Raw genomic sequence first — 24,632 nt, 5'->3', positions numbered from 1 at the left:
ATCTCGATATAAGTTGACCCCATGCCAAGGGTGGCCCACAGTGGGGCTCTGCAAGGGATCCCCCTCAAGGAAAAGCCCTTGCCAAACCTTGTCCCCTTGCTGGTGGAGGGATTTGGTCAACGTTTCTCCTTAAGGAGAAGTCTTTGCTGAATCTCTCCTTTCCTGCTCAGTCGTGAGGGCTTTGCATGGGCTTGAGAAGTAGGGAGAGATCTGCTGCATAATCTCCCCCAACAATGCCACCTCTGCCGCTGTGCCACTTACCTCTGGCACTGACGTATTGGCAAAACCTATTTGGTGTTTCGCAACTTTCTGACTAGTTGCAGGACCTTAGCCAGACCTAGCAGAGTAAACGCAGAATCCACGGAAGCAATTGGCGACTTGGCTGCAGACAGGATAGACGAAGCAGGAACCAGGAACTTGTAGTTAGGTGTTTATTATACACAGTGGACTATTTACAGGAACAGAACTCAGATCTCCAAACTCTGAACTAACACATTCCAGTTAGTAGGCCATTAATTATCACTCCCTTGAGAGAGCTTGACCAATCAGGGAGCCTCTGTTATCACCAGGCAGACTTACTCCTTCAGATTGCCTTCTGGCTGTCTGCCAAACCTTAATTGACTCTGTGTGAGTAGCTGCACGTACACAGTTTCCCAACATGACGCTGCATCACCTGCCTCTGCCAGCACCACTGGCACATAGCTCGCTGCAGTACCTTGGCACTGATTTCCAGTGTGACCTCCCAAGATCTCATCAAAATCTCACAAGATGTCTCTGTGAGATCTCATGAGCTCTTAGCAGATATCAGTGCCGATTCCAGCACCACTTCTCCAGTGGCAGTCGAGCAGGTGGGAGCCCATGGGGGCCTGAGGCAGCTGCTTCTCCATGCCTCATCACTGGGCCAGCCCTCTCCCATACAGAGGGAAGACAAGACCACAACAGCGTGAGATGGTTGTATTAAAAATGCCTGTCCTTTGCAGTTTATTAGGAACTCTTTCTACTCATCCTTTTTTCAAACAAAGCTTATTTCCTTCCGCTAATCCATAGCTTTAAATTGGCAAAAGTTCAGTGAAAAACTGAAATGGCTCAGCAAATCTAAACCTCGGTTTTATACTTTTCATTTGAAGTCATTACTTCAGCTACCATAAAACATAAAAATTTGCTTACTCACCTTTGTCATTGTCATTATCATTATCATTACCATTATTATTAAAATTTGTATATCACCCTTCAGCCAAAGATAACAATATAAAAAGACAAAATGGACACTGTAGAAATAGTTACGAAAGGCATTTTTTCATTAAGTTCTGCAACAGGGATGAAGGCTTTGACAAGATTTGTCTTCAGACGGCATGAGCGGTATTCAACTACATTTTACACAAAGTTGACCTACTAATATTTATGAAGGTAACTTATTTAGGTTCCTTAGTTTCAGTAGGTCTATTCGGAATGAGACTTAGTTGAATACCGCCCTCTATGTAGTGCCTGTCAACAAAGAGAAGGAAGCAGACATTTAAATACAGATGTGAGGAAGAATAGCGGGAGAAAGGTAAAAATTCATTAATACTAATATCAATAGTATTCTATTATATTACAATGTTCACTGCTTCAGGCAAGCAGCATCAGCATGAGGTCACCATGGCCAGCCTCTCTTCCCTTCAGACTGCCAGCATCAACAGCATTAGGTTATAAAGGGCAGTCTCTCTCCTTCATGCATGAAACATGAACATGAGGACACAAAGGCCATTCTCCTTCAGGCAGGCATCATCAGCATGAGGTCACCATGGCTGGTCTCTCTTCTTTAGGCAGAAGGCACCAGCGTAAGGTCATAATGGCCTGTCTGTTTCCTTCAGATGGGCAGCACCAGCCTGTCACAATTGCCAGTCTCTCTCTCTTAGGAAAGCATCAGAATGCTCTGACCTTCTGGTTAGCAACCTCACAAGTAGCTCACAGTGACGCGGCTGGCGCTGTGGTCTAAACCACTGAGCCTCTTGGGCTTGCCAATCAGAAGGCTGGAGGTTCGAATTCCCATGATGGGGTGAGCTCCCATTGCTCTGTCCCAGCTCCTGCCAACCTAGCAGTTCAAAAGCATGCCAAGCCAAGTAGATAAATAGGTACCGTTGCGGTGGGAAAGTAAATGGTGTTCCTTGCGGTCTGGCTTCCATTTTGCCAGAATCAGTTTAGTCATACTGGCCACATGACCCAGAAAGCTGTCTGTGGACAAACACCGGCTCCCTCAGCCTGAAAGCAAGATGAGTGCCACAACCTCATAGTCACCTTTGACTGGACTTAACCGTCCAGAGGTCCTTTACCTTACCTTTTACCTTCACAAGTAGGTCACAAAGTCTCTCCTTCAAGCAGGCAGCTTCAGGATGAGGTCACAATGGTCAGTCTCTCTCCCTCCCCCAGGCAGTCAATTGGGCAGGGGCATCAGCAGACAACAGTTTCTCACTGGGGCAGGCGGAAGCAGGAGTGTGTGGACACAGTTTGTTCTATTTTAGGTGAGCATAGCCTCTCATTCTCCTACTTGATTGTGCCTATCATTTGAGTCAGCAGCAGTGTGCAGTCAGAGCAGCTGTTGGCAAGGAGAAAGGGAAAGTTGACAGGCAGGTAGTACCCCAACCATTACCATAGTGTTCTTCAATCATGGGTCCATGGATGTTGTTGGACTAGAAGTTCCAACATTCCTGAACATTAGCTAATCTGGTTGGAGATTATGAGAGTTGGAGTCCAACATCAGGGTACACAAAATGTACACTTCCTCAAAAGTGCTTCAAGAAATTAATACATCCGTTCAAGTTCTTTGACATAATGATGGAGGCTTGAAAAAAAGCAATTGACTTCATGTCACAGTCATGAAGCTTGTCAAGATGGACATTTTCTGGTTTTTCGTATAATCTGATGCGTTTCTCTCCCCACCCCCAACTACAATTTAATCATTTGGCATTTATTCTCAGGGGAAGTGTAGATGTGGATCAAAAACAGTTTTTAAATTAATATTTGTAAATGCATTCATTGATTTTTGAACTCTCTATTTTCTGCTTTCTGTTTTAAAAAGAAAAGCTGGGTAGTGCTGTTCTTTTATCATATGATAGTTTGTTGTTTGATCTAGTTTTTGATATTTACCTGGAGCTCTTTTCATATTTTATTGATGTTTGCTACACTGAAGAAGAAGAAGAAGAAGAAGAAGAAGAAGAAGAAGAAGAAGAAGAAGAAAGATTGGATTCATTTCAAATGTGGACACATTGCCTGTGCTTGGCAAAGTCATTTGCTCCCCCTCACGTTCTGAGGTAGTATTACCGGAAATGGGTGGGCCAAGCACGTTTCCTATACATCCATCTATCTATATGTCATGGAAGTTGCTTGTAGTCTAGACAGAGACTAATGACAGAGAAAGATGACAGGCTGGGCATACCAGTATATAGACTTCTCATTTCTGGTAACGTCCTTTAGCTCTGCCTGCATACACATCCAGAAGCTCATGGAGAGAGAGATAGGGAGAGAGAGAGGCAGTGAATCCGTGTTCTATGAATAGAGTGGTCTTATGTCCTACTCTAAGGGACGCGGGTGGCGCTGTGGGTTAAACCTCAGCGCCTAGGACTTGCCGATCACATGGTCAACAGTTCGAATCCCCACGGCGGGGTGCGCTCCCGTTGCTCGGTCCCAGCGCCTGCCCACCTAGCAGTTCGAAAGCACCCCTGGATGCAAGTAGATAAATAGGGACCGCTTACTAGCGGGAAGGTAAACGGCATTTCCGTGTGTGGCTCTGGCTCGCCAGAGCAGCTTCGTCACGCTGGCCACGTGACCCGGAAGTGTCTGCAGACAGCACTGGCTCCCGGCCTATAGAGTGAGATGAGCGCACAACCCCAGAGTCTGTGAAGACTGGCCCGTATGGGCAGGGGTACCTTTACCTTTTATGTCCTACTCTGCAGAGGGCACTTTTTTGTTTTGAAGGACTCCAGAGTCCTCCATTTGAAGGTGCCCTCTGTTAGGGCTGAGAAGAATTTTCTCCTTGAGCCATTTTGCGGCTCTGTGTTCATATCACAGGCAAATCACATTGGCAAATCTCAAAGCGGAAGATACCAAAAAGGATGTCCCCATCTGGCAAAACTGTCTTTGAGAACAGACTAAGGCTGTTTCTTCATGGCAGAGGCTTCCTGGTCTGCTTTCACTTTAAAATCCCTGGAAGCTATTGATTATTGTCCCCTCCTTCCTTTTCATTTATCTTCATTTATAACAATTTAGAATGCCATTGTTATTATATGCGTAATTGGCATCTCCTGATAAAAATAGGTCAGATCGGAGGATTTTCAAATTTGCTGACTATTAACATTGGTTCAGGGAGTGCTGTGCATAATGGCTATAGTATATAAAATCAATAAATAATTACAGCATAATGGGCCTGCCTTTTTAATGGCTTAAATTATAAGCACGGGTTTGCAATGTGCACTCATGTCTTAAGGACAGTGGTCCCCCCCCCCCTTCTTCTGGCTCCAGCTGGGCCTTTGAAGGGCAAAAAGAGGGATGAATAATGTATCCCAATTTGGGAACTGTCATATGCAGCAAACCACCAATGGCACATACCAGATGACCTCAAAGCTCTTGACTCTGCAATGAAGACTGGCCGTGGTGTCTCTAGGACTTGAAAGGCATCATGGTGCAGTGGTTAAACAGGGCATACATTGGAAGGTTGGTGTCACACTCAGAAGCACTTCCTACTTCCCCATAGCTCATCAGATACAAGAAGCTAGTTCCTGAGTTCTTGTCATACTCTAGCATGGTGTTTCCAATTAACAAAACCCAGATAGAAATGAGCTTTGTTCTCAATGGCTCCCACTTAAGTTCTATGGAACAAGGTAAAAAAGTTCCAGTGTGGTCAATAGACTGAGGAGTAGAGTAAAACTTACCCACCCCACAGTCCAGGCTGTGAAGTCACCATAAGCACGGAGCAGATTTAGCCCTACATAGGAATGAGTAGTGATGTTTTCCCAGTAGTGATGTATGGAAGTGAGAGCTGGACCATAAAGAAGGCTGATTGCCAAAGAATTGATGCTTTTGAATTATGGTGCTGGAGGAGACTCTTGAGAGTCCCATGGACTGCAAGAAGATCAAACCTATCCATTCTTAAGGAAATCAGCCCTGAGAGCTCACTGGAAGGACAGATCCTGAAGCTGAGGCTCCAATACTTTGGCTACCTCATGAGAAGAGAAGACTCCCTGGGAAAAGAACCTGATGTTGGGAAAGATGGCGGGCACAAGGAGAAGGGGACGACAGAGGACGAGGTGGTTGGACAGTGTTCTCGAAGCCACCAGCATGAGTTTGACCAAACTGCAGGAGGCAGAGGAAGACAGGAGTGCCTGGCATGCTCTGGTCCATGAGGTCACGAAGAGTTGGATACGACTAAATGACTAAACAACAACAACAGGAATGAGGCATCGGTAGGTCTCCAGTTATTATAAGATTATAGTTTCCATTAAGCATGACCATTGGCTATGCTGGCTGAGGGAGATGGGAGTTGGATCCCAACAACATCTGGAGGACCACAGGTTGCCCACTCTTGAGCCATACCACACTTGCATCAAACATTGAGGAAACACACCAGGGCCCATCACTACCACAGGGTTTTGGTAATATGACAAAGTTGCAAGTTTTAAACAGTTTTGGATTTTGCAAAAGAAAAAAAGAAAATAAATAAATTCCTACCCACCTCACATTCATCATAGGCAATTTGTTATTATCAGATAATGACATCTTTTAAGCAAAATAATAGCGTCTCACAGTCAGGCAGTAAGCAAGTCGCATAAGGAAACTGTTCATTATGGAGCACTGCGGCTAGTATATTACATGAACAAAACACTGGAGTTCTTCAGTCTGAAAAGCGCAAAATCCTCAGTGATCTGAGTGGGGCTGGAGCCCATGTGAAACATCTACCATATATAAAACGTGCCCCCCCCAACAATTAGCTAGGGATACACACACACACACACACACACACACTCTCTCTCTCTCTCTCTCTCTCTCTCTGTGTGTGTGTGTGTGTGTGTGTGTGTGTGTGTGTAGTCAGTATACCATGCAGAATATAGGTGCAAAGTTGCTCAGGTTGGTATCATAGCAACAAAACCAATATTCTAGCACCCAAATTTGCATATATGGTGCGGGGGCAAACTAGTCTCTATTCTTAGATTCAGATTTAGCAGATACCAGTAATTGATCATGTGTCAAGGGTGCTTCCAACACTTTATTGTAAACAAAAAAAGAACACCATCACTTCTGCAGTTCTGGATACCTGCACACACCAACCTAGCATCTAGGCAGCTACTCCCAGGTCCACAATCTATGGACCAGTTGCAGCAACTGGGGACAACTCCCCCTCCACCAGTTTATGTACCTTCCCCTGACAGGCTGCATGCACCTAGCCAGAGACTATGCCTGTGTAGAAGCTGCCCCTGCTCTTCCTCCTTCAATTCTCTCCTGGTTCTGGGAGACAGTGGTGCAGGAGAGGGTGGGGAAGCACCCAGCCTTTCACTTGCCTGTCCTGCCTCTTCCTCCAGTTCTGAAGCCCCCCCCCCCCGCCTCTGATTCTCACCTCCTGTCTTGTACAGGCCCCCACAAACCACGGTCCCCCTCTCCCGAGTCAGCCCACTTCCAGCAGTGCACACTCCCCAGCGTTCTGCCAGTCCCTGATGTCATGAAGGAAACAGGCTCTGTATGCATTTAAACCTTTTGTTACACTTTGGCATGTGTTGATTCATTTCAATATATGCAACTGTAAAGTTGCCAGGCCATATTCCCTCTCCTTTTCCATGAAATGCTTCCCTTACGCATCTCTAGCCATTGATCTCCTCCTTGCAGCTCCAGTAATAGGGCATCCTATCCACAGCAATTCCTGCAATGAAGTTACCTTAAGGCATGGGTAGGCAAACTAAGGCCCAGGGGCAGGATCTGGCCCAATCGCCTTCTAAATCTGGCCCGCGGATGGTCTGGGAATCAGAGTGTTTTTACATGAATAGACTGTGTGCTTTTATTTGAAATGCATCTCTGGGTTATTTGTGGGGCATGGGAATTCATTCATTTCCCTCCAAAAAAATATAGTCCGGCCCCCCACAAAATCTGAGGGGCAGTGAACCGGCCCCCTGCTGAAAAAGTTTGCTGCCCCCTACAAGGTGTTATGCCAAACAGGGAATAGTAAGAAACATGAGGGTGTGCACACAAGGCCTTCCTCAATTTCCCCCTGCATGCCAGGCTCTGTGTTGAATTGAGAAGGTCCACAGGAGGCCCTTAAATGAGCTCATCTGGAAACAATTGGAAAATTCTGCCTGACCCTGGGCTATCTGAGTTCCCGGTTGTGTTGATGCTTCTAAGCATATCCATCTGAATACCTGGCACAGAGAATGCCAAAGATAGAGTGCCTGGGGGCTGATATCACCACACATGCTGAACATTATCTTTTTAACAAGCAAACCAACTAATATGGCTGCTAGTCACACAATCTGAATGATGAATAAGGGGCCCTCAGACATCTTTTTTGTTATTTTTGTGCATGGTTATATCTGCTCATGGGATGCGGGTGGCGCTGTGGGTTAAACCACAGAGCCTAGGACTTGCTGATCAGAAGGTCGGCGGTTCGAATCCCCGTCACGGGGTGAGCTCCCATTGCTCGGTCCCTGTTCCTGCCAACCTAGCAGTTCGAAAGCACATCAAAGCGCAAGTAGATAAATAGGTACCGCTCTAGCGGGAAGGTAAACAGCATTTCTGTGTGATGTTCTGATTCGCCAGAAGCGGCTTAGTCATGTTGGCCACATGACCTGGAAGCTGTACGCCGGCTCCCTCGGCCAATAAAGCGAGATGAGTGCTGCAACCCCAGAGTTGTCTGCGACTGGACCTAATGGTCAGGGGTACCTTCACCTTCACCTATATCTGCTCATGAGTGTATATGGGCAGTTATACATGATCTCATTTTTAATACTGTTTATCTCTGCAAAAGTTTTGGGTCAGACACACTGCTTTGTTTCCAGTTGGTGCTTGTTGGATAGCTTCCTGTTGAAAGCCTGTATTTTATGTGCCAGAGATCTTCCGGGGCAGAGGGGTTGTCCCACTTTCTTTGTGCTATAGTGCAAGGGTGCCCCTCCGGATGGCAGTAACAGAGTAACGTTGGGAAAGCAGAACAGAACAACCAAGGAAGCAGAACACGGTGCGGACAATTCAGTATAAATCTGCCATCAATTCATCAATGACATGTTACAGGATACACCCACATAATAAACACCAGTCTGGAGTGGCCTGAGGGTAAGGTCACTTTTCATGCAAAACATACAGGTATGTCCTGCAATTCAGCTCCAGACCCTTCCCATGTGGCTTAAAGAAATTTTGAAATGGGGCTCTTCCACTCTGTAACCACATTCAGAGATCCGGCAAGTAAACTATTAAATTGATATCCCCCAGGAAAACTCTGTCTGTCTTTCTGCCCCTTTTAATGGCTCCGTTTTACTGATGTGTGTGTGTTTCGGAGTGACAATAACCTTCATAATACTCAGGCATTAGGTGAGAAAACATAAACACAACTCACACTGTTTTGTTTTGCTGAAAAGCTGGGATGGCTGCCAGGTAATGCTGCACTTTCTATGAAGTAGCACAGCAGAGTCTTGCCTAGTTATCAAATGGAAGTGGTTGGTTTCAAGGAGACATTTGTAGCTGTGCTTCCCTTGTGCTTCCCGTGTGACTGTGTGTGGAGGGGGTGCTGCTCTCCAGCTTTGGAGTGCTGATTCCCCAAGTGGAGAAGCTTTAAAGAGTAAGATGTCTAACCCAGCCCTTTAAAACTGTTTTAAGATGGAGACTGTTAACCCTTCACTACACCCAACAGAGACATTAGATGGACTTAGGGCATGGGAACCTGTGGTCCTCCAGATGTTGGATTCCATCAGCTCCAGCCAGCGTGGCCTATGGTCAAGGGTGATGGATGCTGCAATCCAACAGCATTTGGAGTGTCACACACCTGCTGGCTCCACCCATTCACCAAGGCTTAATATGTGCCAAAAGGCACCAGAACTCAGGCTAGGAGTCATGTAATACTCAATAAAAACATTTGGAATGTAGTGAAGAAAAAAAATATGATCATCATGGATACTGTACAGCTAATTTAAAACATATGTACATCATTGCTCTTTGCTGTTTTTACTGATGTGATGTTTTTATGGAACAAAATTTGAATACACTATATCAATGCCAGCACTGAATCCTGGAATAGATGAAGAAAAGTCGGGGAACACTGCTGCCCTTTGACATTTTCCGCCTGAGGCATCAGCCTTAGTCTGTCTAATGGTAGGGCTGGCTCACCACATGCAAATCTCTCCTTCTCACCATGGTAAGGATGGCAATGAGGCTTACTCCCAGGAAAGCATGCATAAAATTGCAGCCTTAATGCCTCCATGGAGGATTAGAGAGCCTCTAAAGACTACACAGTGCTGTGAAATTAGCTTCATCTGCTCCCATGCTTCCATGTTTTAATTACGTTTGTGAAATCTCAGCGACACATTTCAAAATTCTGCGGAATGTAAAGCAGTTTATAGCTGGCAGGTGTGTCTAGTTTGCATGCACCAGATAGTTGGTCTGTGAACAATTTGCCAACTCCATTTAGCAATTTTTTGATAATTTAAATAACATGCTATCATCTTTGAATATCTGGGGAAACCCCATGGAATCAGAAGAGCTGGGAACACAATTGCAGGCAGGTCTGAAGAAAGAAAGCAGGAAGTGTCAGGGCTGGTGATCTGACAGCAAGCAGGAGCAAGCACTTCAACAGCAACCTGTACTTTAGCAACAGGTTGCAAGACAGAGTCAATAATTTCATAGGACCCTATAGTTGATAGCTGTGATATGACTCTGGCCATCTCTAGTAGTGGTGCTACAGCAAAGCAAGGAGAATGGCAGTAATACTCTTACCCAGTAAGCTACCCAAACTGATGCAGAAAATAAAGTACATTCATTCATTCATTAGTAATTGGAGAAAGGCTATAGCTCAGTGGTAGAACACATACTTTGCATTAAAAAAGCTCATGTCCAATCCTTGGTCTTTCCATGTAAGGCTTGAAGAGACCCCTATTTGAAGCCCTGGAGGGTTTTTGCCACTCAACAATACTGAGATGGATGGAACAATGGATTGACTAAGGCTGTGTTCCAGTGTGCATGGCATACTACAGAGCACAAGATGGCAAGTATCTGTCCTGAGGGAGCTTGCACAGAGACCAGGAGGTCAAATGGTCCCCCCATATATCTGTTAGCTGATAGTGGCTGAGGAATTTTGTATCTTACCTACTGGTGCCCAGTGAATGGTCCGCATGTGTTTGGTACTATTGTGCAGATTCTTAACAGATTTATCCTGAGGAGGATCCTGACCATTAGGAGCACCTCGTGAGTTGCATTGGGCTTTCTAAAGGAAATGTTGGCTATAAAAAGTGCTTGATCTGTTTGCCTTTTAAGCATTGTGTTCTTATTTTTAACATACAAATGTGTTAGATGAACTTATTAACACAGTTAGCATGTTGACGTCTACTCATACACTATCAATTTTGTAAGCTGCTGGGTAGCCCAGCTTCGGGGTTTCACTCCCGAAATGAAAATAATTGAATTTCTCTCTTGACTACACAATGAGAAGAAGCTGGATAAATGAGTGCTGTGAAAACATGTTATCTAAGTACAGGGGGCTTTCAGATCCTGCAGAATGTACTCTCTTGCAAAAGTAATTGAAGGAAAATAAATTAGAAAAGCAGACAAGGGAGGCTTAGGCAATCTTAAGCAAAGTAATGATTCATATACTTAATGGACAAGCGCCTTGTTATGCTACTGTCAATAGTATGTGTACATTCTAAAGCCACAAAGATGATCTATATAACTGGACGTCATCACGTCTAAAGAACAGCATCGGTCAACATTAGTATTTTGACTATCATATTATAAATCTAGCAGCAAGTTCAATCCCGCCACATCACAAAATTGGCACCACCTATCTGTATTACATTTTGAGTAATGTCAAGCAGGGCTAGCTGCAGGTGTGAAGGGTGGTCGGCTAAGGGACCTCTGGTGGGACTCATCCTACATCAGTGGCTTCCCTAGCAGCCTGACATGGTAGTTCTGGGCATAGCAGCACTTTGCTATGCACCAGCCCCCATTTTAATTTCCAATAGTGCCCTCAAATGTGGCAACACTTTGGGCCTTGTGGGAAATGAGAAGGGCCACCATGATAATTTCCTACAGTGCGGTGGATTGATGCAATACCAGTAGCATTGCAGAAAATTAAAATAGTGGCTGGGCGGGCAACACTGATTGGACAGCTCAGGGCAAGACTCAGCAGTTGATCTTGCTGGGACCTCAGCAGTTGCTTGATGATGATGCATATTAATGTTGAGCCTTGTATGAGGCAAGTGGCAGAGCAGACCTACCATGTAGCACAGTGAAGCATTGTGCTTCAGGCAGCATGGGGGGCATGAGTAGATAAAAGAACAGACTGGTATCTGAATAACAGAGCACAAGGTTTTGTAACACGTGGGCCCTACCATAAGAAAGCCACCATTTGGGGCTCTGTTTCAGGCAGTAAAATATGTTGAGCTTTCTGAATGACCCCTCAGTGAGAAGAACAGTAGAGGATCATCCTTGGCTTTCATAGAACATGCCTGAGAGAGCAATACCACAGAAGGAAGCAGGAAGTCAACACCAGTGCCTCTGTGTCTTTTCTTCACAGCAGAATTGTGAGCAAAACGTCAAGTTCTACACAGGAAGACTCCATCCATTTGCCTTCCCTGCTCTGAGGACTTTCCAACTTTAAGGTCCAGGTAGTGCAATGAAGTAGGTCTCAAGCTGTGACCATGAGAATTCTGGCCTGGAGCATTCCCCTTCCCTTTTTCTATTTCAGGTGAGGACTTTGGTAATATGGTAAGGACAAAATTGTGTGTGTGTGTGTGTGTGTGTGTGTGTGTGTGTCACGCCCATTTCTTACTTTCACAAAAATTCATTTGGATACAGTTGCGTTTTTATGGATCTTCTGAATAGGTACCCATATAAATATTGGATGGTGGTGATGATGAGGATTAGCCCCCTTGGCTCAACACCCTGTGTGAAGAAATCTCCCACAGCACCATAAATCCAGTGCTGATCCCTTTTCACCCATATGACAACTCAGTATTCCGTCAAACAAACAGGGAGCAAACAGTTGCAAACACAAGAGAGACACAATCTGACAATCTTGGGGTTGGGTACACAGTACGTTTCCGAGCACAATTCAAAGTGTTGGTGCTGACCTTTAAAGCCCTAAACGGCCTCGGTCCAGTATACTGTACCTGAAGGAGTGTCTCCACCCCCATTGTTCTACCCAGATGCTGAGGTCCAGCTCCGATGACCTTCTGGCGGTTCCCTCACTGTGAGAAGCCAAGTTACAGGGAACCAAGGCAGAGGGCCTTCTTGGTAGTCACACCTGCCCTGTGGAACGCCCTCCCACCAGATGTCAAAGAGAACAACTACTACCAGACTTTTAGAAGACATCTGAAGGCAGCCCTGTTTAGGGAAGCTTTTAATGTTTGATGGACTACTGTATTTTAATATTTTGTTAATATTAAAACAAGAGTGGCTGGGGAAACCCAGCCAGATGGGCGGGGTATAAATAAATTATTATTATTATTATTATTATTATTATTATTATTATTATTATTATTATTATCGCAAACAAACAACGTCTGCCAAGAAAAGCTGAGTTCAGTGACCTGCCTAAACTAAGCAAAGGTGCATATATTTCCTAAATACATGGCACAAAGAGTAAGAACAGCAACAACCTGTGCAGAACAGTTAAGCACCCCTCTCTACATGTGATTCCCCTCTGGCTTCAGAAATTTCTCCAGGCACACTTTAAAGCAGGGGAAGGTGCCACTGGGCAGAAAGTATCTGATGGTTCATTAATGAACTATTGGAAACTTTTGCTGGAACGCTTCCAAGGATGCTGGATTAGGAAGATCTTGATTTCATCCATCCCGTAAGGCACTTCTTAAGCAAAAGACCAAACTGAGGTTCACTTAACATAAATTAGATATGACTTAACTTTTAAGAGATCTGGGTTAGGTACTCTTGCTTTATACATTTAAAACTCTCAGGGATTTGGGTGAAAGAAAGAAAAGTAGACCCCAAAAGACTTGAGTCTGCCCACCTAACATTAAAGCCTACCTTCAATGTAAACTTGCTTTTCAGAGAAAAAAGTGGATGCTGTATTTTCAGAATACTAGTACATATCACACTTGCAGACATTTGTGGGATGCACTGAGCTCTGGCTGGCTTCCTAATTCTAAAAAAATAAAAAATAAAGGTGAAATGTCATTTGATGATGTTTTGCTGTCCGACTGGTCCACTGAGGGGCAAACTGCACGTTACACAGAGTATCATGGATTTTCTTTTCTTTAAATGAGAGGCATCTATAATAAGAAGTGAGGAGGTTATGCCTCAGCTGATGATGAGGATATTCCTCACTCCCCCCCCTAACTGATGGTGGTTTCTCACAAATTGGCACCCTCCCATGTCACTTCTCCCACATGCATAAACACACACACCCCATGGGGGAGGGGATGCACATTCCTGTATGCCTGTATAGAGAATAAATAGGATCAATGCCCTATTCCAAGCTAAAAACAACGACAACAACCCTCTCCACCGACAGCTTCAGCTTACTTGCCAACCTTCCTTTTTCTTCTAACGCTAATGTCTCCCTGTTATCTCTTCCAAACAAATCCACACTGTCTCTGACTGCCTTTTTGCTAGATTGTTTCCCTTCGATAATTCAGCCTCCACCATGTCATGAGTTTGGAATCCAAGATTTCCTTCCGCCCCCGAAGTCTAGATTACGAGGTGAGCTATAGGTCTGGGTGTTAGAAAGGTATTTCTCTCTCCAGCCTGAAGCAAAACATTTCTAAATTGATGTGAAGAGGTAAAAAACAAACACACAAAAAACAGCAGTATTTTTCTGATTCATTATCACTGGCACACTAAGATTTTCATTGTAACATAATATGTATAAGGACCCTAACAACGGTATGTTCTTATTTTTGCCATCAACATGTTTTGCAAGCATTGATTTTCTTAGGAAACCAAACACTCCCTCAAAGAAACAGGATGTTATGCATTATAGAAATGTCTCCTAAATTTGCTTGTTTTATGTTTAAATGCTTTCTTTAAAGAAAAGTATAGCTCAAAGGATGTGCATGTTGGGTGTGTTTTTTTAATAGATAAAAAAAATTCAATACATTTATTTTATTTTTCTTGCACCCATGGACTGAACTCTCCCTGTTACAGCAACAGTTTTCCATTGTCCTGTAAGCATTGTTCCTACCCACCAGCATGCAGTGTGCCCTATTCCCCAGTGAAAGCAACCAAAGAAGGTTATTATAATGTATGCCAAATCATTATTCAAAATGTTGCAGATAATTTCCCCATCATTTTCTTGTTCCTATGGCAGCATGGCGCAATCTCTCTCCTCCTACATAAGGCTCTGTAGAACAAGAAAAAGATTGCTGTAATCCTTTTCTTCCCATGACACCCGAGAACTGTAATCTTCTTGCTATGTTAGTGGCAAATTCCTATCTGTTAATGTCAAGCCTGACTTTACAAGGAAAAGTTCCTGCAAGCCTTCATTGTATTGGTAAATAGCTATGGGAGGTTGAAAAAAGTGGGGGCAGCCCAAAGCAAGGCTGAAGATTGAACCCAAAGCTGTAATTCAGTTGTGAGTTTGACATGCCCTTTTACGTGGGGATTTTAATTGAATTATGGCCTGTTATAGCATTTAAGGGTATTCATGCACAAATTTAAGGAATATGGAAATGCACTACATAGTAAGCTGCTTTATACTGATCCTGATCATTGATCCAGTTGTAGTCCAAAATATCTGGAAGATACTGTATAACAACAACAACAACAACAACAACAACAACAACAACAACAACAACAACAACGGGATATTCAAATAGCCAGCATAGCTGCAGATCAGCCTCAACACAATGGTCAAATGTTATTATTTTATTTAAATGGCACAACTTAATCCTTTCCACCCCAAAGTCTCAGCAGCGGTAACAAAAGTAAATGAGTGTTGTTTGGAGAAGACCAACAACAGATTTTTTTATAGCATTACCCAGTGCTTTTTTTCCCCCAAAAAAAAATATGTTTAGGGGTACTCTCATTTTCCTACTCATATTGAAATACTGCCCCTCAATGAGGCCAAACTTAAACTCACAAAATGTTTAGGGGTATGCGTACCCCTGTGTACACCCCCCCCTAAAAAAGCACTGGCATTATCTTCTCCTCTCCTCAACCTTTTCTATTTTAAAGGAGGCAAGGAGAAGGTTTATGACAGGATATTACCGGAGAAAATGTGTGTGAAACAGACATCTTGATATGGAATTTTCTGCCTAAGGTACATTTTGTTCTTGAATGGCTCATGTGTGGTATTACCTAGATCTCACTCTCTGTCTTCATTCTATTTCTCTGTTGCCCCCTTCTTTTTTAAGATGATAAAGAAAATGTGCAAAACCATTAGATTAACGCAAAGATATGGATGAGTTGGCTTTAGAGGCAGAGAAGTTAGGGAAAACAATGTCCCTATAGCAACCATAACTCAGCCATGGGGCACCTAGAATGTCTTTTGGTACTGCACAGGATGTTAATTTCATAGCTCTGTCCTTCATTGTAGAGTGTGACCAAGATGCTATGGGGCTCAGGCTAACAAAAGAGTAGACTTGAATGGCCTGACTTCAGCATGAACTGCGTCAATAAAATAATAAAAAATGAAAATCCACTCACACAACAGCTCTGTCAGAGACAAAAGAGTGGGGCAAATATTCTAAAATTTGTTTGCAGAGCAATCTGAACCTCTGATCTGCTGCAGCAGGCAGAGTTTGGATGTTGCAGAGGTGCCCCTCCCCCTGTCCCTGCTAAGTTTCACCTGTGTGGACCTCCACCACTGTGGAGATCACAGTTGCATCCACCAAAAGTGTGGGTGGAAGGTAATTCCAGAGGAAACCCTTGAATGAGCAAGGGGAGAGGAAAGGGATGCAGCTGGACAAGCCAAGGATCCGCTGGATGCTAAGGCAGCCCAGCTACTAGTGATGGATCCAATCTGGACCTCTCTATTGTGCTAGCCTGGAGTGCACACAACAAAAAATGGGACAGAACCACTCCACCCCACCACCCCTTTCACTGTGGGCAGCGCAAACTGCAGGGCTTCGGATACAGTAGAGATTTACTCTGCTACTCTGTTCAGCCCTGCACTTTCCTAACTTTACCCCAAAGTCTTTTGGGTCAGACTGGAGTTGTAACCTGTTAGTTATGGGCAAACCTATCAATTTTGGTTTCTCACTTTTCTACAATGGGTTGTTGTTGTTTTTTAAGTCCTCATGAAAATTCACCAGCATTTTAGTGTTGATTTCTCCTCCCATATACATTTTTTGCATGCTGTTTTGCCTGAAAAAAAACACATTTTGTGCAAAACATTTCTCCTAAGAAGTTATTTTCAGTCATATATGCATTCACGCCCACACTTTATTTGAATTTGTGTACACATGACTTGGTTGAAGAACGGCATTGCAAATTCAGAGAAGTGCCTATTTTGAAGGATGGTTGCATTTTGAGTTCGCTTATTGTTTCAGGTAGTATAAATTGGGTAGGTTGAGTGCAGACTGAATCAAATTCATGCCCCATCCCTACCCATTAAATGGTGTAGTCCTTTACCTAGTACCTAGGACACACAACATATTCACCAACATCATTTTAGGGGTATCTTTGACAAAAACGATTCATGGGTGCACATCATGATTATAAGAGGAACTCAATGGGGGGGGGGAATGGGTGCATCCATTACTGCAATTTACATTCACAAGCTCACAAGAGTTCCAGTGAACTCAGAAAGTAAACAGACTGAAACCAGAGATGAAATGAGGTCCCACCAGCATCCAATCTCATTCATCATGGTTTGTTAACATAACAGAAAACAGACTCTTTTCCATCAGTGGATGAGGATGTATTAGGTCGGAAGGCATGACAAAACATAAAGCTCTTAAACCCCTACACTCCTTCTTTTATACTGTCAAAGGGAAGGGGGGGAAATGCCATTAGGAAAATTCCAGAACCTTAGGTCTGTCTCGTCTTGTAGAGGTAATGCCTATTGGAAATGGCATTTGCTTGTGCTTCGAGAGGGCTCCATTTGCAGCCATTATAGATTTGTTCCAACAGTTATGTCATCACCCAAAGCAGCCACCTTTAAATCCAGAGTAATCTCTGGCAAGGCAAGGCAAGGTAGGAAATTCTCCTGTGCACGATTGCAAGGACTGTGAGTTAGGAAATGCACCGCTCGCTGTTACTGGCGGCAGAAAAGAAAAAAGGAGCAGACTTTCAGAGGCCTCTTCCGAGAAAGGATACAGGGCTCTGCACCCTTTGTGATGCCTTTAGGAGGAAATAAAGTAATGTGCGCTCAGTTACATCAGTATCAAAAGGAGAGGAGCAAAAAGAGCTGAGGTGACAAATGGGCTGCTTCATTCAGCAGTATACTTCCCAATACTTTGTTCTTCCTCAAAGAGGGAGATGACATATTCCCCTAAACACAAAAGGTATATGTCAGCAGGCAAGCTACACCCGCTGAATACACTTCTCTGAGAGCTCCATTGCTGAAATGTATGGGAAAGGAAGAAAGTATCTTCCGCCCCACCCCACCCCATCCTGTCAGTAATTTATATAGTACTTGGTCGAGAGACTTCCTCTAGGTGACAACAGTTAATTCAGCAGCTGGTGTGATGCTCCTGTGCCAGACGCTTGCAAATATAGTGCATTTTGGGTGGTGAGCCACAAAACCATTGTTGCTGGCAGTGTTGGCATCATTGCAAGGCATCAGAAACATTAACTCCTGGAAGTGTCTGCAGTAGCCACAGAAACTACATATCCCAGGCTTCCTCAGCCTTGGCCCTCCAGCTGTTTTGAGACTACAATTCCCATCATCCCTGACCACTGGTACTGCTAGCTAGGGATCATGGGAGTTGTAGACCAAAAAATCTGGAGGGCCGAGGTTGAGGAAGAAGAAGAGGAGGAGGAGGAGGAGGAGGAGGAGGAGGAGGAGTTTGGATTTGATATCCCGCTTTATCACTACCCGAAGGAGTCTCAAAGCAGCTAACAATCTCCTTTCCCTTCCTCCCCCACAACAAACACTCTGTGAGGTGAGTGGGGCTGAGAGACGTCAAAGAAGTGTGACTAGCCCAAGGTCACCCAGTAGCTGCAAGTGGAGGAGCGGAGACGCGAACCCGGTTCACCAGATTACAAGTCTACCACTCTTAACCACTACACCACACTGGCTCCCAAGGATATTTGCAGCAGCTGCTTTGTCTAGCTCAGGAGTGGAAAACTCTCTTCATATTCTCTTGCGGCTAACCTGCGAGGAGCCATATGCGGATAGTAGAAAGAGGGGAATAGTTGTCATGGGTCAGGAGTCAGCTTCACCTGCTGAACAGCAGCCTGAGGGGGGAGAAGGCAATGTGACTCCAGCTGCAGCTGATCAGCCTTCAAGGAGAGGGAGGAGAAGTTACTGAGGAGAACCAGCTGGCTTCAGCCTTCTTAAGCAGAGCTTTCAGCAGCAGTCAGATGTTGGTAACAATGCCTGTGGTTCCCAGCCCTACCTTGCTGTTTCCTGCTTTCTGCCTGGACCCTTGGCTTTGTGGTTATTGGGTTGTCTGACTATGCAGATTGCTGTTTGCCCAAACCTAGGAACAGCCCTGACTTCATATGCTGACCCTGCCTCCAGGCAAGCACACCTCAGAGACTCTTTATCTTCTGTTTGCTTGGCCTCACACTCCACAGAGTTCTGCATGCTGTTGCTCGCCAATGGGACTATGACAAAAGTGGGCGGAGCAAAGGATGTGACTGTACAGTAAGCTACCTTCTAGCCACACAGAAGTCAGGGGCCTCTCCATCCAGGCATTATCACAGTTCAATGACATATTCCTGACAAGCAAAAACACATAAGACAAAGAGAAATGTTGGTGAGGGGTGAGGCTTAAGGAAAGGGAGTGTGACCTGGGAAGTTTATGTTCCTACGTTCTAGGAAGAGTCCTGAATACTACACAGAGAGGCCTGGAGGTCACAGGTCACACCCCTAACATAGACCAAGGGCAGCTTGTGACCAAGCTAGACACAACCCCTATCCGTGTACAGTGGCACCTCAGGTTACATACGCTTCAGGTTACAGACTCCGCTAGCCCAGAAATATTACCTCGGGTTAAGAACTTTGCTTCAGGATGAGAACAGAAATTGTGCAGCGGTGGTGCAACAGCAGCAGGAGGCCCCATTAGCTAAAGTAGTGCTTCAGGTTAAGAACAGTTTCAGGTTAAGCACGGACCTCCGGAACGAATTAAGTACTTAACCCGAGGTACCACTGTATGGTAGTCCAATGGGACTTCTATAAACCAACAACTTTGCTGCCTGCCTGCATCTGCAAATGGGGAGATTGACAATCAGCTGGCAGGTCCCACTTGATGGCTGGCTGGGTTGCATTTGGCTTGGTGGCTCACCAGTTGTACACATTTAAGGTTGAACTGCCAACTTTCCCCCCCTGATAGGGCTCCTGAGCTTTTGACACGACAGCAGAAACTCAGCTGGTTCATATTTTCCTGACCCAACGATACAATATGGGATTGGCCCCACCAGTCAAAATTCAATTGGGCATGCAGCCCCTGAAAGCACAGGGTTAGGCAGCCCTAACTCAAGACATCATGAATGCCAACCTTGACAAAATGCAATTAGTTTATTCTGCCAGACTGGCTTAAGCCATTGCATGTTTCCCTCCCTGTGACAATAATTTAGCTGCAAGATAGTTAGCTACAAACAATAACTCAGTTGTGTGGGTTGTAGTGCAATACGTGGCAATATTTTCCCCTTTCCCCAAGAATTCAACAAAGATTATAGAGGGCTCATTTGAGCTATTTGAAGTAGTGATGTATGTAACACATCAAAGGCAGTTTAGGAAATGAAAATGACAAAGAAGAAGAAAGAAAAAGGGGGGCGCTTCCCACACAAACATGTCATTTGCACTTAATGGGGCTATTTTAAGTTAATTTTGGCACTGCATTAAACTAACTACACTTGTTGACATTTATAGCGTATCTGAGGGAAAAGTGTGTTTTTTTCTGTAATGAAAGCTCTTGTTTCACTCTCCCTCTCCAGCCTTCTAATAATAAATAATTAACTTAAATAAGGCATGCACACACACACACACACGTGCGCGCGCACACACACACACACACACACACAGACAGACAATTCCTTTGCCTCCCATATAGCAATTTGAGAGTGCAGCAACCATGTCAAAGCACTGAATTTCTCAAACTTTTTCAGCTTGTCTCATCTCCTACCCTGATAATATCAGGTGTTCATTTGTGAGGGGAGGGGACCATAGCTCAGTAGTAGAGTGCATGCTTTGGAATACATAAGAACCTGCTTTTAACCCCTCGTCTCCTCAATGAATGCAGGAATGGGGTATCTCCATTTGTCTGCAGGACTATAACTCCCATCATCCTTGACCATTGGCCATGCTGGCTGGGTCTGATGAGAGTTGGAGTCCAACAATATCTAGAGAGCCACAAGTTCCCCATCCGTGAACCAAACGTTTTCAAATGGTAGAACTGAGAAAGCTTACACCATAGAACCAGAAAAACCACTGCTATTCATGGCAGACAACACTGGTCTCAGTGGAGCAATAGCAGGTTCATGTGTTCATGTCTTTCTATAGTCCCCTAAGTACTCACAGACCAACTGAGGCAGTCAGATAGAGTTTCTTATTTTTAATAATAATAATAATGCCTCTTTGAGAGATATTGTGTCATTTAACTGATGAAACATCAGCAGTCTGTTACTATGCTTCTGAAATGTCAGTCAGCATGCTGCACTAATTGATATCTCATTAACACACTACAGTGGCATTGCTTGACACCCATTCAACATCTAAACAGTCCTTTCAACTTTATTACTCTAATAAGGCAGTAATTGTGTGCTCATTGTTTCTGTAGTTTTTGAGATAAGGCCATGCCAAGCGTGTATCCAGCTCTCATTACGCTCACCGAAGCTCAATGAGCTCCATTGGAGAGATATCAATATTTAATTAATAATAATTGCCGTTGTGCTGCCAAACAAATCACTTGTATAATTCATGTTTAAAGGCAGTTAAAGGAAGTTTGCACAAAATGGATATTCCATGCACAGGCAAAGCAGTGTGATATTAGTGAAATTGGGACATGAGAAAGGCTCTGGAAGTGGGCCTGAAAGTGCTACAAAGGGTAAGGTAAAGGTAAAGGGACCCCTGACCATTAGGTCCAGTCGTGACCGACTCTGGGGTTGCGGTGCTCATCTCGCTTTACTGGCCGAGGGAGCCAGTGTACAGTTTCCGGGTCATGTGGCCAGCATGACTAAGCCGCTGCTGGCGAACCAGAGCAGTGCACGGAAACGCCGTTTACCTTCCCGCCAGAGCGGTACCTATTTATCTACTTGCACTTAGACGTGCTGTCGAACTGCTAGGTGGGCAGGAGCAGGGACCGAGAAACGGGAGCTCACCCCGTCGCGGGGATTCGAACCACCGACCTTCTGATTGGAAAGTCCTAGGCTCTGTGGTTTAATCCACAGTGCCCCCCGCATCCCTGCTGCAAAGGTTAGGGGGTCATAAATTAGCCTATTAAAGCCTGTTGGCCATGATAGCTATGGTCCACTTCAATTTTCAGAGTTTTCATGCCTTTGACTACCAGTTCCTGGGAATCACATGGTGGTGAAGTGTTGTTATGGTCAGGTTCTGCTTTCTGGCTTCTCATGGGCACCTGAGAACAGAGTGCTGCACTAGATGGATATTTGACCTGATACAGCAAAAGCTTTTCTCATGTTCTGTGTCCTGCCCAGCTCATAGACATCTTGGAAAGTGACAGAGAGGTGCCTTCACAGATCTAGCATCAGCAAAAACTTCACAGGAACTCTGCAGAATCAGGTTGGCCTAAAGGTCCAGAGCTCTCAGAAGCCATTGTATAGGCCATTTGAAAGAAGACTTGATGTCTGACTCCACCTCCAAGGCTGGTTCAGATTCCTCAAGTAAGTAACCAGAATCCCCAGCTCTATTATCTTACCAACCACACCAAGGATCTTTCACTCCCCTCTAAGTTGCTGGAAGATAAGACAGAGAGTGTACTAGAGGCCACAGTGCTGGTCTCCAAGTCCTTGTGCAAGCTCTCAGTGAGAGGTGGGCTTTGGGCATTCAGCAGGCCTGCTTTGCTATTTTGATGCTCAGATGAGCTCAGAGCACTGTCAGATCAACAATTAGCTAGCCTAGGAGCTCTCCCTGGTCCTGAAGAGCCTGCCTTTGCCACCTGAGGCCATTGCTTTTCATAGCTGCTTCTGGCTGCTGCATGACTCCTCTTCAAAGTTCTTCCCTTCCAAGATCAAGCCACTTCAAACATTTTAAAACAGGTGTCATATAAATGCCCACCATTACTTTATTGAGGTCTACCTCCTATGGACTCACAGGCTGGCAGGAACTGGACAACCTGCGTGAATGGATGGGAGACCTAATTGAATATCAGCTACAAAAACAATCCCATTTTAGAAAGCAAGTTTGATGCTATAAAAGCTATTCAACTGAAATGAACTGAGCAGAGGTTTTGTCTGTGTTTTGTTCTCAATAATGTTTTTAAGGCAAACATGATACTTGTTATTTAAACCTCCTCCTTATTTTAAATGTTTCCTAGCTCCTCTTCAACAGGGATTATAACTGGAGTAGTGGCTTGTTATGAATCACAAGAAGGATCGTTCAGTTCTGCAGTATCAGAACAGGAATAAAGCCAAGTATAGATCCTATTTTCTGAACTTTTGACAAGGAATATATTTTCTTCTTGGGAGGAAGGAAGACTGGAGCTAAGAGCAAAGAGCCCTTTTGAGGGGCCCTATCTCTTTTTCCAACCTTTTAGATATGGCAGTCATTTTGCGTTGTTCCATACCACCATGGTAGCCTTTTTGTGACTGGTGTCCATAACATTTCCCCAGAATTTCAAAAGTACCCACTGTGGCGTTTGCCTCCTAGGTGGGTCATAAGGAAAGGGCTAAAAATGAGTGTGATGTGATTGGCCAGTGGAAACTGATAGGAGGAATTAGGGTTAGAGGGGGAGTTGTGTGAAAGTCAGTTGAGAGTGGGGAATTGAAGAAGGAAGAGGGAGGATAATAGTCTGTGGGTTGGTCGAGTTGTGTGGCGAGAGAGTGAGAGGAATTGTTAGGTAGAGTCAGATAGTTAGTTGGGATAATCAGTTTGAAGTTGTTTGAAACGAATAGGACAGTTAAGGAACTAAGATTAAGAAACTGCCAAGAAAAATTAACTGAAACCATAAGCTTGTTCATGCCTATAAAATAAACTTTATTATTTGTTAATGTTAACAACTGACTGGACTCCGTGTGTACCTGTGAGAAATGGGTTGGTGGCACAGGGTCAATAGACCGTCAAACGTCTGGGGCCCCTGTGTGATCACCACACCCACCAACCCTAAAAGGGTTAGCAACTTGATTTAAAGTTGGCATTCCTGGAAAGGAAAACAATAGATAGGTGCACAACTGCATAACAACAACAACTGGAATATATAAAAAAGGGAATTTCCAAGGCGAACTTTTTTTGAAGTGCAGATATGTAATTACTTTTTCTGATTTGATCAACAAACTACTTAAAGTCTGTTGGGATGCATTTCCTTATTAGCAGATTAGTTACAGCTTCTCCCACTCAAAGCTGATGGGTGATGGGTATGCAGCAATAAATAAGACCTTTAAGTGGATTTAAAATCCACTGTAATGAAATAAAAGTTTCATGTTGTACTGTGAGTGGGTTCTTTAACTAACCCAGAAATGGAGATTCCTGTCATCAGATAGTTCTGCATTAAGCAGGATCATTAATGCTAAAGTACAAACTCCTTCTCTCTTATGTGTAAATGACAAAACAAAGATAAGTTTAACACTGTTTAGTTAAACGTTCTTTCGTCTTCCTAAGCAAGACAGTTGGGATCGCGAGTTCTTATATACAGTAACTCATCAGAGATGGAAGACAATCAGCCCCAGCATCTGCAATTAAAATAAATGTTCTCTCTCTCTCTCTTTTAATGTTTTATTTCTATTTCCCCATTTATTTATTTATTTTTAAAGCTCTTCTAATGTAGACTTCTCCAATGCATTGCTGTTGTGGCTCACTGCATTTTACATCCGCTTGCAGACAAATTAAAGGGGCAGTCCTACACACACATTTACCAGGGGGTAAACCAGCCTTTACATCACCTTACCAACAAAGGTCCGTATAGTTAAAGCCATGGTTTTCCCAGTAGTAATGTATGGAAGTGAGAGCTGGACCATAAAGAAGGCTGATCACCGAAGAATTGATGCTTTTGAATTAAGGTGCTGGAGGAGACTCTTGAGAGTCTCATGGACTGCAAGAAGAGCAAACATATCAATTCTTAAGGAAATCAGCACAAGAAGAAGGGGACGGCAGAGGACAAGATGGTTGGACAGCGTTCTCGAAGCTACAAACATGAGTCTGACCAAACTGCGGGAGCCAGTGGAAGACAGGT

The 24,632-nt window shown here is 44.2% G+C and overlaps 1 long non-coding RNA gene across 1 annotated transcript; it reads right to left on the bottom strand.

Moving 5' to 3' along the window:
* Window positions 1–417: 417 nt before the first annotated feature.
* Window positions 418–18,842, bottom strand: LOC309532367. Its single transcript, XR_014219819.1, has 4 exons — window positions 18,681–18,842; window positions 13,204–13,321; window positions 2,318–2,575; window positions 418–1,485 (listed from the first exon to the last, which is right to left on the bottom strand). It is a non-coding gene; the product is annotated as an uncharacterized lncRNA (long non-coding RNA).
* Between the last annotated feature and the right edge of the window lie 5,790 nt (window positions 18,843–24,632).

The sequence above is a fragment of the Podarcis vaucheri genome, assembly GCF_965113315.1.
Source record: "Podarcis vaucheri genome assembly, chromosome: 5".
NCBI classification, from domain to species: Eukaryota; Metazoa; Chordata; class Lepidosauria; order Squamata; family Lacertidae; genus Podarcis; species Podarcis vaucheri.
This window is presented reverse-complemented; position numbering and strand designations above follow the sequence as displayed.